General features: G+C 44.7%; 1 protein-coding gene across 2 annotated transcripts in view; it reads left to right on the top strand.

Moving 5' to 3' along the window:
- The window catches only part of GNG2 (G protein subunit gamma 2), a 94,957-nt gene that overhangs the window by 53,414 nt on the left and 23,386 nt on the right, over nucleotides 1–18,157 (top strand). The window lies entirely within an intron of this gene.

The raw sequence follows: 18,157 nt of genomic DNA, 5'->3' as shown, positions 1-18,157 counted from the left end.
CCGCTCAACCTGAAATGAATTGTATTTATTTACTGTATGTCCACTGAACCGCACTATCAATGATCTGCGTGGCTCTAATTGTAATATTACCGGCATCTTGCATAAGATGCAGTCTTACCGTTGTTTACAGTGGACTGGGGGTTGTGTAGTTTAGATGTGGACAGAGGCACTGTTTCCTGAAATGATACAGTTCAGTAGATATGGGCGTGTAGCTCCCAGTGATGATGACATCGCCTCAAAGCCACTTAATTCAGAGGCATTAACAAACACGCCCTCATGCCTACTGCTGGTACTTTACCACCAGACTGATGAGTAAACTGGATTATGTTTCAACGGCCAAGGATTTTTATTTTATTTTATTTTGCTAGCAGGTGGCTGCCTTGATTGGTGCTGACCATAGGCGCCGACTCCGTGGGTGCTCTGGGGCTGGAGCACCCACGGGGAAAGAAAATAGCGGGCCCTGCCTATCAGCTGTTTGGCAGCGGGCAAGAGGGCTGGGGGGAGGGAGCGGGGTGAGAAGAGGCGGCGTGAGGGTGGGGCATTGGGGAGGAGGGGCAAAGCAGGGGCAGGGCATGCTCGGGGGAGGGGGCAGAGTGGGGGTGGGAAGAGGCAGAGCGAGAGTGGGGCCTTAGGGGAAGGGTCAGAGCCCCAGGGCAGAGTGGGGGTGGAGCACCCACCCAGAAAGAAGCAAATGGGTGCCTGGGGTGCTCACCCGTGGGGGCCACCAGAAGAACATGTATGTGGGTGGCCCTCCCATTTTCCAGGAGGGCTGCAGTGGGGGTTCCCAGTCAATCCCATTGTGGCCCCTAATGATCTTTCTCCATGTAGGAACTAGGCCTCTGTGTGATGCTTAGGAGAATTTGCAGTTGAGAAGAGAGTTAAAATAGATGGGGAATTGCCCCTTCTGCCTTTGGTGCAGCCCTTTTCTTGCCTATTCTCTTCGGTATTGCTCTGCCTTCTGTATCCAAGGCCAGCGTGCGAAGCAGGGCAAAGCTGCTTTCCCTGGGCCCATATTCATTCTTCACAGCCGTGCTGTCCTCCGAATTGGAGCTAGGGCATGTGTGCTGCTCCCAGAGCTTTGATTCTGAATTAGAGGGCTGGGATCACGTTCAGTGTGGACAGAGATGGCTCAGTCCTGCAGATTGTAACAGCGGCTAACTCATTTGAGGAAGGGCCTTCAGACACTGATCAGAAAATGGTTACGGGAATGTGCCACTTTCCGTTTGTGTTAATGGTTTTGTGGAGGGGGCGTGGGGGAAAGCAACCGTGGCTTTATTTTGTGCCCTCTGTTCTGCTTGTTGTGCCTTTCCACCGACCAGAGACTGCATTATGCATCACAGTGCTGTGATAACTCCCACTCCTAACAGAGCCTGTCCTCCGATTAAAACTTGGAACACACTGTCTCGGTTAGTGCACCGAGCATTTTACCCTCAAGGTATTGATTTAAACAATGTACTGACTAATTCCAGGAAGCATGTTCTTTTAACTAAAGTGGCCAGAAGTCCCTTGGTTTCATAAACTCAGTGATTTTTATGGCCAACTCGGGGACCATTATGATAATCAGATAATGGATGAGAAAATGAACAAACCGCACGTGACAGATGTTAGTCACGTCGCTTAGTGCACGTCTGCCAGGTGCTTGGATACTCCAGTGATGAGGGCTGAATAAGAACCTGTGTAGAATAAAATAAAATAGCATGACTCTCTATGCATAGATTCTAAGGCAAAAAGGATCGCAGTCCCTCCTATAGATCGCAGGCTCTTACATTTCATCCAGTTACCCCTGGATTGAGCCCAGTGACCTGTGTGTCGCATCCAGGGGTGATCTGAAGACATCGAGAGATGGAGAATCATCACTTCCCTTGGGAGTTTGTTCCAGTGGTGAAGGTGATTAACCCTTAAATATGTGGGCCTTATTTCTGATTTGAATTTGGCTGCAGCTTCCCGCCCAGTGTTCTTTTTCTGCCTTTCTCTGCTAGATAAAAGAGCCTTTTAGTAACCGATATTTTCTCCCCAGGAAGGTGTGTGCGCATTGGCATCAGGTTATAGGGGATTTTCTCCAGTCCCGGTGTGTTGTTTTTCTGGCTCTTTTCCGCCTCCTCTAATTTTTCATTATCCTTTTTAAAATGTAGACACCAGAACAGTACAGAGCAGGGGTGGCCAAACTGCAGCGTGGATTTTTCACACCCCTGAGCGTTGTAGTGAACCCAACTTAATTTTCTAGTGTAAACCAGGCCTGAGATACTGAAGCTTTGTTCTGCTTTGATGTAGTAATGGGGTGTGACCTGTTTGGTGTATTTGAAGCTTAAAATAGATTCTTATGAGTAATGCACTTCAGGTGCTTATCACTAATTAATTAATTCATTTGTATGATGGATACCTAATTAAAACAGTCTAAGAGAACTCCTCTGAGGCCTTAAACTAATGGGACTGCTAACAGGGTTGTTTCTTTGCTGATGTAACTTGTTGGATTGATTCCCACAGGCTGGGCCGGTTTATTAGGCTTTGTTTGAACGTTACTTAAAATGAGACGCCGGTGAAGGTGTGAGTTGGGTGGTATCATTTGAGAAGAGAAAACTCCATTAGGGAAAAAGAAAGATCAGGCCGTAATTCTAAATGTGATACGATGTGTAAGTGACTTGCTGTAAGAGGGAGAAGCAAGAAGCCTCACCTATGAGCAGAAAGGGAACGGTTTTGATTTTCATTGATCTGGAAAAAGAAAACATGCTCACAGAAGCAGAAGAAATCGCCCAGCAGTGGGCGATTGTGGAGGCAAATGTTGGCAGCCCTTTCAAAGAGCATGTGCCATGGATCAACTTTTTGATAAACAGGGTTAATGATCAAGCGACCGGTTCTCGGTTAGATATGGAAAGTAACCTTTGCTCACCAGGGAAAGGACCTGAAGTATCTGAGTGGCGTAAGAGTGTCTGCGTAACAGTTGTACGTTTAGCGCAATTAATGATACTTACACTAGGGGGTTCCATTTTGCTTGAAGCATCACTTACCAGGGCAGATAATAGAAGAAAAAGAGAAATGAATTTGAGAGAGAATTTGACTGCAGGCACTTGTGATTTGTACCCTTGTGAGAGGGGAAACGCCGGCCCCAGTGCCCCAAGGTGATACACAAGCTTTAGACTTAGTTCCCATACAGAGTTGCGCCGTTTTAACTCCGGCCAGGTTTACGCTACAGACTTTTGCTAGCGTACCGTGTCGGTCGGGGTGTGACGGGCTGTGGCTTGTGACAGACGTAGCTATGCCAGCGAAAGCCCCTAGTGTAGACTTGGTTCTACCAGCAGAACTGCATCTTTGCTGGTATCGCTGATTTTGCTTCAGGTGTGGGGGTGGGAGAGGAATAACCTAGACCGGCAAAAGCACGGTATTCTGCCCGTGCAGCTGCGTCCACACAAGGAGTTCTGTGCTGGTAGAATGATACCGGCAAAGCCTGGCACATGTAGACCTGGCCTGAAGGACTGATGTCACACCGATTTGGTTAAAACCAGTGCAACTTTGCGTGTAGACCTGCCTTGAGCTAGTTGCACTGGGAAGCAGTGTACATGTCACAAAACTAGCCGTAGGTCTTTACATAATCAAGAACACCCATTTCCTTTCACCAGTTTCAACTCCTAACAAAATGGCTCTCTTCATAAAACATATTCATTTTATTTTTTCTTAATGAACACCTTCCCCAAACTTCTATACTTTTAGACTAGCAAGTATTTAAGAGTAAGCTGTTGTAAACAAAACCCAAAAAAGGATCTGCTAATTAACATGAAATAAGTGCTCTTGGCTGCTCCCATTAAGGGTCAGCAGTCCAGAGTTGTACAAAGAGACACTGTAATAATTTTGCGATTATAGGAACTTGTTGCTTCCAAGCCAAGACTCTTGTTTTCCCCCAGGGACACTGGGGAGGGGAAAATGGGGTTGCTGATCCAGCTGTGTACTTGTGAATTTATTGCACAGTAAAACATATTGGTGCTTTCTATTGGGTATATGATGAAAGCTGTAATTAAAATCAGATTTTGAAGGGAGCTATTTGGGTGCTAGGTGTTTATCCATGAAAGTTAACCTCTTGATAGCTACTATCAGGCACATTTTGAAGTTGGGAGCTTTCTCTAATGAGACCCAGGATTTTAATGCAGACAGGTAATCCTCACAACTGTCATACAATCATTCCCAAAGTAAAGACTTCTATCTGCTAAGCAGGCTAGTCTGGTCCTAAGGAACATTGACAATCTCAGGTCAGAAGTATGTATTTCCTAGATCACCACATGGTCAGCCAATGCTGGTTTTTTGGCAGAAGTCTTCTCCACACTTTGGTGCCCAGGGGAAGATGAACGCTATATAATATACCTGGGTTTGGATGTCCATGTTTAAAGGATTGTGGTGCCCGGAGGCACACTGCTGCAAACATCCATTGTAATCGATCCGTGGCCTTAGGCGCAGTGAAGAATAGGAAAAATGACCTGGGCTCACCTGAAAATGTCCATTCTATGAGTAATAAGATCCACCGATCTAGCTCTTCCTGAAGACACCATGCGTGATCCAGAATACAGATAGAAATGGATATCCCAGGATTTGGGTTTGTTGTCACTGGAGGGGAATTTCCTGTGCTCTGCAGCAGGAGTAATAGTAACACAATCTGTAATGTAGGAAAGCACACTGATCTGAATCTCACTTTGGATTGATCTCAGCTGGAGGGAATTTCAGGGAATCTGCCCTTGACTGACAGGTCTGCTCTCAACCTGCCCCAAGCTGCAAGTCGACTGACACTCCCATTGTAACGGATCTGTGGACATCCTTATTCAAAGAAAGGACATTCTCAGATAAGCATAGATACGTTTTCCTGTTGTGCATGAAGTAGGAATGGCTCCTGCAGCAGCTCTGAGGAAGCACAAGCTACAGTGGCCCCAACCCCCCGACCCATGGATCAGCTTTGTTGGGTGGGGCCATGACCTTATTTTTGTCCCTTTCCCTCCTGTGCGTACTAGCATCCAGGACAGATTGTGTTGCTCTCTACCTGCTTGGAAGGGAAAGGAAGGCTCCTTGCACCCTCTTTCTCGCCTCCCTGCAAAAGATGCAGCTCTTACACCTGTGCAGGCAGGAGACTCAATCTGGACCTTCATTTGCAACTGACCCCCAGGTGATGGTAGATTGCAGGAAACACCACTCACCTTTACTGTGATGCAGCAAAATGTGGTTATCAGAGCAGGCTGGTCCAGTGCTTAGGGCACTCCTCTAGGACTTGGGAGAGCAGGGTTCAGGTCCTTACTCTACCACAGGCTTCCCGTGTGACCTTGGGCAAGTCACTGAGCCTTCCTGGGGGGTTGTGAGGCTAAATACATAAAGACTGCAAGCTGCTCAGATACTGTGGTGCTGGGGGCCTAAGATAGATAGGCCAAACCCTGGAGTTACTGGGCACAAACACTGCCTGTCCCAGGGAAGGAAACTTACATCCATCATTCAGATACTTGGACTTCCGTGTCCTGGGTATGCTGAAATTATATACTGAAAAATTCCATCTGCAGTAGGGTTTAATAATCCCCCAGTACTATTTAGATGCTGTGAAACATTCCCCTTTTGTGGTTTTTGCATTTATTTCCCTTTAGTTGGTCTCAGGCACTTTGTCCTATGGAAATAGTTTTTGTCAGGGGGATATGGTGTGATTAGACATCTTAGCATCTGAGCTATTGCTTCTGCTACCAGGAACTGTTCACTTCTTTCTGAAAGGCTATTGCACATCGACGGGACGTGAATGTGCCGTGCCTGCGTTTATCTCCTTGCTGATCTGTGCATTTAGTAGTGAACGAAAATTATAAACTAAAAAATAACCATTTATCCCCCAGATTTTGCCTGCTTCTTTTTACCTCCTTTTTCTCAGCTGCTGTAAATATAACGTAACCGATCCCAGTGTGATGGGACAAGAGTGAGGAGCATCTCAGTTTGCGTTTGATTTCCGTGTCCACAGCTGTCAGCTGTGCAGGGATCCAAGGTTCTCTTCAGCTCGAGGTTCCCAAGCTATTTTCCCTGTGCGTTCCTGTTCGGTTACCATGCCAACAGTTCTTAATTTTGTTGAAAGATTCCAGTGTTTGACTTTCGTTGTGAGATAATTGGCTTCCAAAGGTGGCCCAGATTCTCCCCTCCTGTTCCAGAATTTCAGCCTAACTGGCCAGCTGAGAGGTCCCTTGGCCCAGGAGTTCCCATCTGGTATAAAGTGGCATAGTTGGCTCCTGTGTCAGTTGCCCCTCCTCCACCCCACCCCCCCTCCCCGCGCACACTCTGGTGTACTGGACGGAAGACGCCTGCACTATGCCAATTCACAAATGGTGTGTGGTCATCAGTTGGCATAAGAGATGAGATCATAATGAGATCAGCCCCGAAACTGCTCTCATTTCAGACATAGGGCCCCGGCAGGCACAAATGCACCATGAGAATCAGGGAGGTGTAACTTGCCCCGACCCTCCCCCCCCCCCCGACTCTCCTGCACTCAGCTGATCTTGAGTTTTGTGCTCATGTTTTTACTGTGAACTGAATTTTCCTTATTCTATCTGGCCTCCACTGACTTCTCAAAAGCATCCCAGTGGATGGAGAAAGCAGGCGGGATCGGGCGACATTTGAGCTGGAATGCAGAAGTGGATGTATTCCCCCCCGTGGTCCACCTTGCCGCCTGGCAGCCGTGAGAAAGGAGGCTGACAAGCAGGAACAGCTTCAGGACCCCAGGTTCTGACATCCTCCCCTGATAGTAAAGCTCCTCTTTAAAAATGAGTCACTCCAATGTGTACGATCAGCATTTCCCAAACTCCTGGCAGTTTAAACCCTTTTCAGGAAAATGAAACCATTTGTGTCCGATTCTCCTCCCCTGCTCCCGCCCCCATGTCGACCTTGCTATGTGGTGCTAACGATGAACACATGTAGTTAAACATCTTCCACACGCTCCCAGCCAAGCCCTCCATGTTTTCCCCAGGATCTGTGCTCTGTACTCTTTGACAAACATTGTCTTAAATGTTAATGGCGACCATTTTCCCGTGTAATCTTACACCTAACTATTTCCAAATCGGTTTCTTACACTGCTTCTCATGTCATGCGTATTTTTTTTTTTTAGCCGTTCATTTCTTCGAATCACAAGATGTTCCGGCCTGTGTGGTTTTTTTTGGTCTGATGATCATGCTGCCTTCGGCCTTGTGTCTAACCACCACAAAGACGAAATGTCACTGGGACCTGAAATGCCTGGTCATCTCTTCATAAAACCACTGTTTGCAAAAGGAGAAATTGAAACCTTGAAAGGCTGTGGTGGGAAAGCCCGTGATAACACAGCAGCTTGTGCTTCTAGCTCAATTGGGTGGTGTCCATGCCCCTGACCACTCCTACCAGGAGATTCAAGGGGGGCAGATTGTTAAATAGTGCACGCCAAGATCGTGCGCACAAGCCAGGCCGACAGACCCTTGCATGTGCATGTACCATTAAGCTCATGCACAATCAGCTTTTGCAATCTTTCAGGCACTGTTTTTCAAGAGGTTTAAAGCTGCTTCCAGTACAATACAATGTTGTTGACATGACAGGCTCGGCTAGTGGTGCCGGAGAATAAGAGCGAAAGACCCTGCGAGTTTGTGTTATAGGGAAGGGCCACACAATATTTGGGGTGTCAACCTCTGTGTGCGTTTGTCAGCAGTGTCCACTCCCGAGCCAGTGCAAGATTTGCAATGGAGCGTGGTGCCATCTCTCACCTTTCTCCTCAGGTCAGGCACAGTTTCCCCTGATTGCTTTTTGATGCCACGTCTTTTGTGATTCCCAGTAGTGAGAGGGAATTTCTCTCTCTGCCCTGTGTTTGGCACGTTGGAGTAATAACAGCAGCAAATTCTCCTACAGCGCTTTTCATTAAAGCTTTTACAAAGGCGGTCGGTATCATTATCCCCATTTTACAGATGGGGAAACTGAGGCATAAGAGCAGCCACAATGGGTCAGACCACTGGTCCATCTTGCCCAGTATCCTGTCTTCGGCAGTGGCAAGTGCCAGCTGCCCCAGAGGGAATGAACATTATTGAGTGATCCATCCATCCCCTGCTGTCCAGTCCCAGCTTCTGGCACTCAGAGGCTTAGGCAGAGCACGGATTGCATCCCTGATCATCCCTTATACCCACTGATGGACTGATCCTCCAGTTATAGTTTTGGCCTTTACAACATCCCTTGGCAACAAGTTCCACAGGTTGACTGTGCGTTGTGTGAAAAAGTACTTCCTTTGGTTTGTTTTAAACATGCTGCCTTTTAATTTCATTGGTTCTTGTGTTATGCGATGGGGTAGATAACTTGTTCTTAATCACCTACTCCTCACCAGTCATGATTTTATAAACGTCTATCATATCACCCCTTAGTTGTCTCTTTTCTAAGATGACCACCGCCAGTCTTTTTAATCTCTCCTCATATGGAAGTTGCTCCATACCCCTGATCAGTCTTGTTGCCCTGGCCGCTATGTTTTCCAATTTTAATAGATCTTTTTTGAGATGGGGTGACCAGAACTGCATGCCGTATGCAAGGTGTGGATGTACCATGGATTTATGTACAGTAGAACCTGAGAAAAACACCTCGGGAATGGAGGTTGTTGATAACTCTGAAATGTTCGTAACTCTGAACAAAATGTTCTGGTTGGTCTTTCAAAAGTTTTACAACTGAACATTGACTTCATACAGCTTTGAAACGTTACTATGCAGAAATAAAATGCTGCTTTTTACCATCTTAATATAAATGAAGCAAGCACAGAAACAGTTTATTTACCTTATCAAATCTTTTTTTAAACTTTCCCTTTATTATTTAAGTAGTTTTCATTTAACTGTACTGTACTGGATTGCTTTTTTTTTAGGATTATCAATTAGTCGCAGTTAAAAAAATTAATCACGATTACAATAATTTAATTGCGATTAATCGCAGTGTTAAACAATAGAATGCCAGTTGAAATTTATTAAATATATTTGGATGTTTTTCTACATTTTCAAATATATTTATTTCTATTACAACACAGAATACAAAGTGTACAGTGCTCACTTTATCTTATTTTTTATTACAAATATTTGCACTGTAAACATGATAAACAAAAGAACTAGTATTTTTCAATGCACTACAGTACGTGTACGAGGTGAAATCTCTTTATTGTGAAAGTGTACCTTACAAATGTAGATTTTTGTTGTTGTTACATAATTGCATTCAAAAACAAAACAATGTAAAACTTTAGTGCCTTCAAGTCCACTCAGTCCTACTTCTTGTTCAGCCAATTCCTAAGACAAACAAGTTGGTTTACATTTACGGGAGATACTGCTGCCTGCTTCTTATTTCCAAGGTATTTATGTGCCAGATATGCTAAACATTTGTGTGCCCCTTCATGCTTCGGCCACCATTCCAGAGGATGTGCTTCCATGCTGACGGTGCTCATTAAAAAAATGTGTTCATTAAATTTGTGACTGAAGTCCTTGGGGGAGAACTGTATGTCTCCTGTTCTGTTTTACCCACATTCTGCCATATATTCCATGTTATAGCAGTCTCAAGTGATGACTCAGCACGTGTTCATTTTAAGAACACTTTCGCAGCAGATTTGACAAAATGCAAAGAAGGTACCAGTGTGAGATTTCTAAAAATAGCTACAGCACTCAACCCACAGTTTAAGAATCTGAATCGCCTTCCAATATCTGAGAGGGACGGGGTGTGAAGCGTGCTTTCAGAAGTCTTAAAAGAGCAACACTCCGATGCAGAAACTACAGAACCCGAACCACGAAAAAAAAGAAAATCAACCCTCTGATGGTGGCATCTGACTCAGATGATGAAAATAAACATACGTCGATCCGCTCTGCTTTGGATTGTTATCGAGCAAAACCCATCATCTGCATGGACACATGTCCTCTGGAATGGTGGTTGAAACATGAAGGGACTTATGAATCTAGTGCACTGGCATGTAAATATCTTGTGACACTGGCTTATAATAGTGCCATGTGAATGCCTCTTCTCACTTTCAGGTGACATTGTAAACAAGAAGTGGGCAGGCTTATTTCCTGCAAATGTAAACAAACTTGTTTGTCTGAACAATTAGCTGAACAAGAAGTAGGACTGAGTGGACCTGTGGGCTCTAAAGTTTTACATGGTTTTATTTTTGAATGCTGTTGTTTTCTGTACATAATTCTACATTTGTAAGTTCAGCTTTCTATTATTGTTTAAGAGTGCAATTAATCATTTCCCCTGAAGTGTGAATATTAAAGATTAGTGAAGAAGGCGTTGTTTGCTCTTGGGCATTGGAAAACAAGATCACTTCTCCACCAATACACAGAAGGCAGCAAAGCTGGTTTGTTTTTTTGTCTTGTGAAGGAAAGCCCCCCCCACACACACACTCCACCCAACTATTTCCTAACCAACAGCCAGTCACAGCAAGATGGTAAAGTCGTCAGGACAATAAGGAAAACCGCAGCTGTTTGATAATAAGCCTGGGGAGATATGGGACTGAGGGGGGAGCAGTGTCCCAGAAACACTTTTTTTTTTTGATGGGCAACATTCAAGAACACATTCCAATGTTAAGTCATAACCTTTTGTTGGCAGAGCAGCTCTGGGTGTTGACTACCAATGTTTGTTTCAAAAGGAGGGAGAGGGGACGCCCAATTCAGTATTCCAGATCAACCAGTGACAAATGGGCCCATGAGAGAACACGCTCGTTTTATTCACCCAATTATGACATGTTACGAAGTAAGTAAATACTACTGAATTTCATGGTGTGATCACATTAGGTGAGTACAATATGTACAGTGTACCCCATCTCCATGGAAGGCTTTTCCAACAGCAATAAAATGTGTATGTGTGGGGGGGTGTTCATTGGATCCTAGCCTTCCCTGTATAACACTTACTTTGTCCTGGACTTAGCACCTTCCCCCCCCTTTTTTTTTTCTATCAAGGGCTAATAAAATAAGCTAACTATTTTCCCTGACAGTCGACTGCATCTTATGTAGCAAAAGGAGGGAAAACATTGACTGAAATGAATATTGGCCAGGATACCCTGGGTATGACAATGGAGCCAGCAGGGCAAGGAAAATGACTACTTCATCAGAAACAGGCATGCACCTTGATCTGCAAGCTCGACACGTTACATCCACTCTGTTTAGCACAGTTCTACATCAGCAGACATGCTGCTCAAGAGCTGTAAAAATGACAGAAAAATTCCAGAGCAGTGTGTTTTATTTCAGTGTGTAATTTGGCATTTGGAAGATCTGGAGATCGTTCAGATGCTGTTGTGGCTTTGTACTGGAGAGTGCTTAGAGTCCCCAGTCAGGGGACTCCTTGTGCGAGGTGTTGAACACACCATTTACATTCCCATACGTTCAGTATTCTGACAGTTATTTGCACAAGTGTTCCTATCATGGCTAACAAAATTATGGGCTTTCACTTTTTAAAACAGTTGGATATAGAAAATTGATTGATTTTTTTAAATCAAGACATCCTACACACCGGATCCCCCGGCATTGCATTTTCTCTGTAATATCCTCAGAACCTAGTGTGGCTGCAACTTCAGTTGAGTCTTCTGAACTACCTTAGCGGCACAAATAGCCACATGGAAAAAGGTCAGGACTGGAGCTGGTCACGTATATTTTCTGCAAATGTTTCAGATGAAACAAACAAACAAAAAATGGTTTAACGTGAACTTTTGCTTTTTTGCCTAAATGAAAACAAAACGAAAGAACAAAAATCTGTTTTCAGCTATCTCCACCCTGAGAAAAGAAGAGTGAGAGAACTCAAAATTGAACATTTTTCATTCTTTCACTGAAAAACCAGAAAATTTTGACCAAAATGAAAATCTCCACAGGAAATTTCCATGACTGTTGAAAAGCTGCCTTTTATCAAAAATATGTTTGATGGACAAGTTTCCACCGGCTTTAGTCTCGACCTATTCTAAGGCACAAGCTTAAAAAGGTGATAAATCCTGGAAAAAAAATTTCCTCTCCTGTCATCCGTCCATCTGGCTTTCCTTTATTGTTTCTATCCCATAGCATGGGCGACTTCAGTCGCGTGCTCAGATACAATGGGGATGGGCCTGGTATAAAAATGTCTATAGAATAGAAGAGAGGCATCCAAAATCAGTTGCTACTTTTTTGACAGTCTAGGCTGAAGGACTCAATCTGCAGGCACGGACAGAGCCTACAGCGGGCAGCGGGCTGCCCGTGTGACACTCATTGCAGGACCAGGGCCTAAGTGACTTGGCCCAGGATATGCGGTGCGCCAGCAGCAGAGCTGAGAATCAGAGTCAAGAGGCCTGGCTCTCAGTTCCGTGATCTAACAGCTAGATCATGCTCCTTCCCCAAACTGCCCCACTAGTGTCCTTGAGCCTGGATCTGCCAGGAATGCCTCTCAGGTTGAGATGGTGTTTTTTGTCGATGTAAAAAGCTAAACCCGGTATCATGCGTGCGGTCTTTTATTAAAGTAGTAGAAGGGCACAGAGCAGGAAAGGAACCTGTCAGCTATCCCTGGGTTAGGAAAACATTCATATGCATTTGGACTTAATCTATGTGACCTTCCCTATTGTTTACTATTTAACGATTTGCCAAAATCATGGCAGCCAGTGAGGAAGGAGACGCTTGGTCTTACACCTACAAAAAAGTAGCAACTCTCCCACACACAAGATTTTGGCTAGCTGTTAGCGTGGCCTTCAGTTGGGCAAAATTTTAGTGGCCCCTTTAAGTTCTAAACAGTGGTTAACTTTTTAAAAAAGCATGCTCCAGAGATAAGGCTGTGGTGTTAGCAAGTATTCTGAGGACAATATCAACCAGGAGGGCAGCCCTGAAGCTGTTTGTACATGCCCCGCTGCATTTTGAGGCTGAGTATGTAGCTGTGTAGTGTGGACAGTCCGGGCGTGTTTTCAGTGCCGGTGAGAACACTGGTGTCTAAACTAAAGTTTTTGTCTGTTTCCTACCATTTGTGTAATTCTGCAGGAGGATGGCAGGAATTAATATCTCATGGTATGTTTGATACTCCAAAAAATTCTCTCTTTAGAGTAAATACTAAATCTGGGGACTTTTTGAGGAATATTTTTGGTTGTTAAGGAAAGGAAAATTCTGCTTGAGTACTGAGGGGTGATGTTCTGCTGTCAGTGGGCACATGTGGGTCCCACTGAGGGCCGAACAAGGTAAGCCCATTCTGTGACGGCAGAGGAGCTCAGCTCTGCCAGGTACTAGAGTATTCTGGGAAGCTGTAAAGTTCCCTCCAATCTCCTTGATCTCAGTGAGAAACGTTGGGTGCTCACTAAGGCATGAAGTGGGACAGCCCATTCTGAGAAAGCTAGTGTGCGAGTCTCACCGTCCTCTGTACATCTGTACTAGACCTAAAACCAGACATTTCTCCCTTTTTATAGGGGTGCTGCTAAGGTTACTGCGATTTAATAAGCCTCAAAAAATAATGAAAAGAAACCCAACCCCATCCTGATCCTGAAGTGTCTTCCAAGCTCCCCAAAGCAAAGGTTGCAACACTCTGACAACCTGCCTTCTCTGTTGCATGACCCACCAACAAACCTGGGCGCTGGGTTTCTTAGCTGTATGTCCTAAAATCAGAATCCTTGTTTGTTTCATACAAGAATGGAGTAGAGGAATGGAAGTACTTAATTGCAAACCCAAAACCCGGAGGAGAGGTTTAATCTTAGTCCTGTAAACCTTGCAGATATCCCTTAATGTGAGTTTTCGGTCACCAGAGAGCTAGATACTGTTTTACCCAAGACCTGTTCCCTTGAGATAATCACTGATGTACTCTACTGTGGTGTACAGAGTAACTGCTTAAAGAGCATCAAGTAACAACGGAAAGCTTCCAGCAAGCAGATAACATTCATGAGTCTCGTATTCATTTGCCTTTTCTCTTCTTTTTTGCAACCAGCTAACTTCAGAAGTACTCGTAGCTTTTTATTTAAATACAGGAGCCATGGTTCCCATTTGGGAACCTTTGGGGTGGGAGGCTTAATTCTTACCTCTTCATTCTGCGAGAAACAAATAGTAGAATTTCAGCACTTCAGTTACTGGTTTGCCTCTGGGTAAGTTTTAACATTTGATTAGGTTTAAACCAGTCCCTTAAGTTATTTTTCATTTTCCATTAAGAAAGGATCGGGGTGATTTCTTTTCCTCCCCTAAATCAGTGGTGTCCTCAATGAAATTGTCAACGACCTTGTGTTTGGGGGGGGTGTCCTTTGTTCCCAGAGCTTTAGACCAGAGGACAAAGGCACTAAGGGAGAGTGAGATTAAGAAATTCTGGTTATTTTTATTCTCTGTCCAGCCCATCAGACAAAATGGAGACTAGAATGAGGCTCGGCTTAGTTCAGTTAATTTCACAAACGTGTCAATGTCCTAAAACATCACCACTGTGGCAGGTTTCAGAGTGGTAGCCGTGTTAGTCTGTATCAGCAAAAAGAATGAGGAGTACTTGTGGCACCTTAGAGATTCACAACTTTATTTGAGCATTAGCTTTCGCCGGCTAAAACCCACTTCATCAGATGCATGCAGTGGAAAATACAGTAGGAAGATATATATATATATATATATATACACAGAGAACATGAAAAGATTGGGTATTGCCAGACACACTATAATGAGAAAAGGAGTACTTGTGACACCTTAGAGACTAACAAATTTCTTTGAGCATAAGCTTTCGTGAGCTACAGCTCACTTCATCGGATGCTACAGCTCACTCTCATCTGTGAGTTCAGAGTCAGACTGCAGGCAGATGTGTCAGCCCCACTCCATCTGAGTGCAATCACAGTTGACATCTCCGCTGGGTCCGTATTTTTATAACCTTGCATTTATAAGGCAAACAAAGATTCTACAAACATTATTGTATCATGTGCGCTGTTAATTCTTTTAGCTGCCCAACTTCCATTAGCCTAATGATGGTGGTGTTTGGGGGAGGGACAGGGAATTGAACTCTGATCTCCCAAGTCCCAAGCTAGTGCTGTAGCCACTGAGCCATTCTTCCTCTCCACTCCCTGCTTTATATTACCTTTTACTTTCCCATCTCATTAGTGGCTTTTCCTGCTACACTCGTCTTGTGACCATTTACGTGTGGTTCCCTGGACCAAATCTGGAGGAGCTGAGTAGGTGGGTGCGAGTCTAGCAACTTCTCTAGATGTAAAGTTGCACTGGTTTAACTAAAGGTGCGAGGTAAAATTGATTTTAGTCAAACTGGTGCCAAAGGCAGCCTGGACACCCTTGGCCGACGTCCACACTATGCGCCCGTGGTGGCGGCATGTTGGGTCCATGTAGCTACACGCCGCAGTGAAAAGCCTGCTACATCCAAACTGCGTTGTGTAGCTACACGTGTCCGTGAAAAGCTCTGGCAGGGGAAGGAGTGGGGAAAGCTCCCGCCTCCTGCGAGAGCCTTTCCTCCCCGGGGGAGTGTTTTCCCAAGGAGGGAAAAGGCTCCGGTAGCAGAGGGGCAGCAAGACACTACACTGCTCCTTGTGGCACTGCAGATGGGGAGGCATGGCTTGGGTGCGTAAAACCACGCCTCACCCTCTCCTGCTCTTCATACCCCTGCTGGGGGGCTACATGGGTATGTACTTGACACGCTGCCCAAAGGTACACATGCCTTTACATTGATAGAAACCTGATCTATATGTATTTAGCTTATGGCAACTGGGAACCAGTGTAAGCTAAACTGAAATAAGAATGTGCAAACTAACCAAATTAAGTTAAACTGGTGAAACTTCGGTGTGCAGACAAAGACAGGGGGGAGCGTAAATCCCATTCATTGTCAATGAGACTTAGACTCCTAGGGACTGGAATCAGTTTTGAAAACGGGAGGCAGGCTTCTAAATCAGTTTGGCACTTTTGATAATTTTATCTGAGGCCCAAGGCAGTTTGAGTATAGCTGAAATTCAAGCTGTAACCAGTTACCGTGTCTCCAGCACTGTGGGTCTGTATGTCTCCAAGGGCTTAACTGTATCCTCTGATTCTAAGGTTTTTACTTTCCCAATCCACAACTCCCTGTGTGTGTCGTCAGTTTGTTTTCTGCCTTTCATCTAACTTGAGATTGGACTGTTGCCCACCTTGAGTGTTTAAAACATCATGTGTTAGGCCTGCCTTGGAACCATGAGACTGGCTGAGAAATCGGCGGATTTTAAAAATTAAATAAATGGGGGGTTCTGTTTTGCCTTTTGGAGGATTCAGGTCACACAAGCTTTTCTCTCACCTTCACATGACTCCAGGAGCTGGGGCTTTAAGAAAACAAAATCGTGACATTTGCACCCTGGAGATTGTAAACTCTCCACCTCAGAGTCCTTGTCTTTCTATTTCATCTCAAAAGTCCCATGCACACCTATGGCACCATATAACTATATTAGAATTATTGTTGGGTTTTTGTTCAATTTGTATGCCTTGTTTTCTTTCATTCTTTTTCAGGTCTTTATACTGTTGATTCCTCTGACCTGATTTGTTTGTATATTTCATAGTGGCCTGTGTCCCCTCCGGGAGCCGTGTTCCATATATTCTGGCTCTGCCATACGAGAGAGCTCCCAGAACTTCTTGATTTCCTCAGAATTTTTCCACTCTGCCTCTCGGGGCCGTATAAATTCATAGATATTTTCAGCCAAAAGGGACGACGCTGATCATCTAGCCTGACTTCCTGCATAACCCAGGTTACAGAATGTCACCCAGCAATCGCTGTAGGGGAAGGAATTATTTATTCTTCCCCATGACATAAAGGAACAATATCAAGCCCAATAACTTGTGGTTGAATTGGAGCATGGCTGTAGCTTGGAGCCTATTCATCCCATCTGGATTTAAAGACTCCAAATGCACCTCTCATTTTGCTTCACCATTTGAAACGTAGATCTTTATTTGCCGTTAGATATGTCCTAACTTCAACTTCTAACCATTAGACCTTTTTTCTGCCTTTAGCTGCTAGATTAAGAACCTCCTAAAATCAGATATCTTCTGCTTGTGAAGGTACTTTCAAAAGTGGAAAGATAGAGTATTCTGTAGACTTGTATATTGCAGCTCATTGATAATTCGGGTCTGGGACTGTCTTTTGTTTAACACCTTGCAAAGTGATTGGTGCCAGTCGGTGCTACTTGAGCGTAAATAAAAAACACGCATTGTTACTTGATTGTTTTAATAGCACTGCCATTTTTATGCCTTTGATGGTGTGACTCCAGGAAGGATGTTGTTACTGTTGTGCTTGCTGAAATCTTTGCTTCTTGCCAACACTTGAGGGAAAATATGTGAATTCCTTAAAATAAAAAGGACTCTTTTTCATTGGTAGTTTGTTCTAATACTGGGTACCTACATATGACTAGGCTTGGAAGGATTAGATTATGATCAGTAAATGTCGGTGAATGTCAATTTCACTATACACAGACACACCCCCAAACCACCAAAAAAATATTTCCATTGATAATCATCAAAATTTACAGATAAGCAACATAAGAAAAATGCAGCTTGAGAACTTAGTAGAGCTTGATTTACTGATACTTACTTTGTACATGTTGACAGGTGATGTTGACAATTGTGTGTTTTAATGGCTATAACACTTTCATTTTTTGAATCTTAATGTCTGTGGTTATTAAATAATTATTGTCTGACACCTTCCCTCCCCCCCCATAATTTCCTGCAACTATGAAAATTTAAATCAGTAAAAATTAAAACCCATAATTTTATGCAACTGTGACCGTTTTAATTGATCAAGTTGAAAAAAAAAATGCCGGCGCAGGGTCTGTCTGCATTGCAATACTAAAACCAGGAGCCTGAGCCTGCAAGCCCAGTCAGCTGACCCGGGCCAGCCACCAGAGGCGCCGAGTTCCTGAGTTCCTGGGGGTGCTCGACCCCTTCTCTACCCCACCCCTTCCCACCCTGTTCCTCCCCCTACCCCCCCCAGCACCACCTGCATGCCACTGTACAGCTGATCACTGGCGGCTGGGAGGCGCTGGGTGGGGAGGGGGAGGAGCTGATTGCTGGGACCCACCAGCGGGTGGGAGGCGCTGGAGGGGGAGGAGCTGATTGCTGGGGCTGCCGGTGCGTTTGGAGAACCCACTGTTTTTTCCCCATGGGTGCTCAAGCCCCAGAGCACCCACGGAGTCGGAGCTTATCTGCCACGGCCATGCTATGGGTCTTTTATCTCCGTGTAGACATACCCTTCATGCCCAACTTCCATTGACTTTCAATGGGAT

Source organism: Lepidochelys kempii, chromosome 6 (assembly GCF_965140285.1).
Source record: "Lepidochelys kempii isolate rLepKem1 chromosome 6, rLepKem1.hap1, whole genome shotgun sequence".
Classification (NCBI taxonomy): Eukaryota; Metazoa; Chordata; order Testudines; family Cheloniidae; genus Lepidochelys; species Lepidochelys kempii.
Note: the sequence above shows the minus strand (reverse complement) of the source record. Positions and strands in the feature narration are given on the sequence as shown.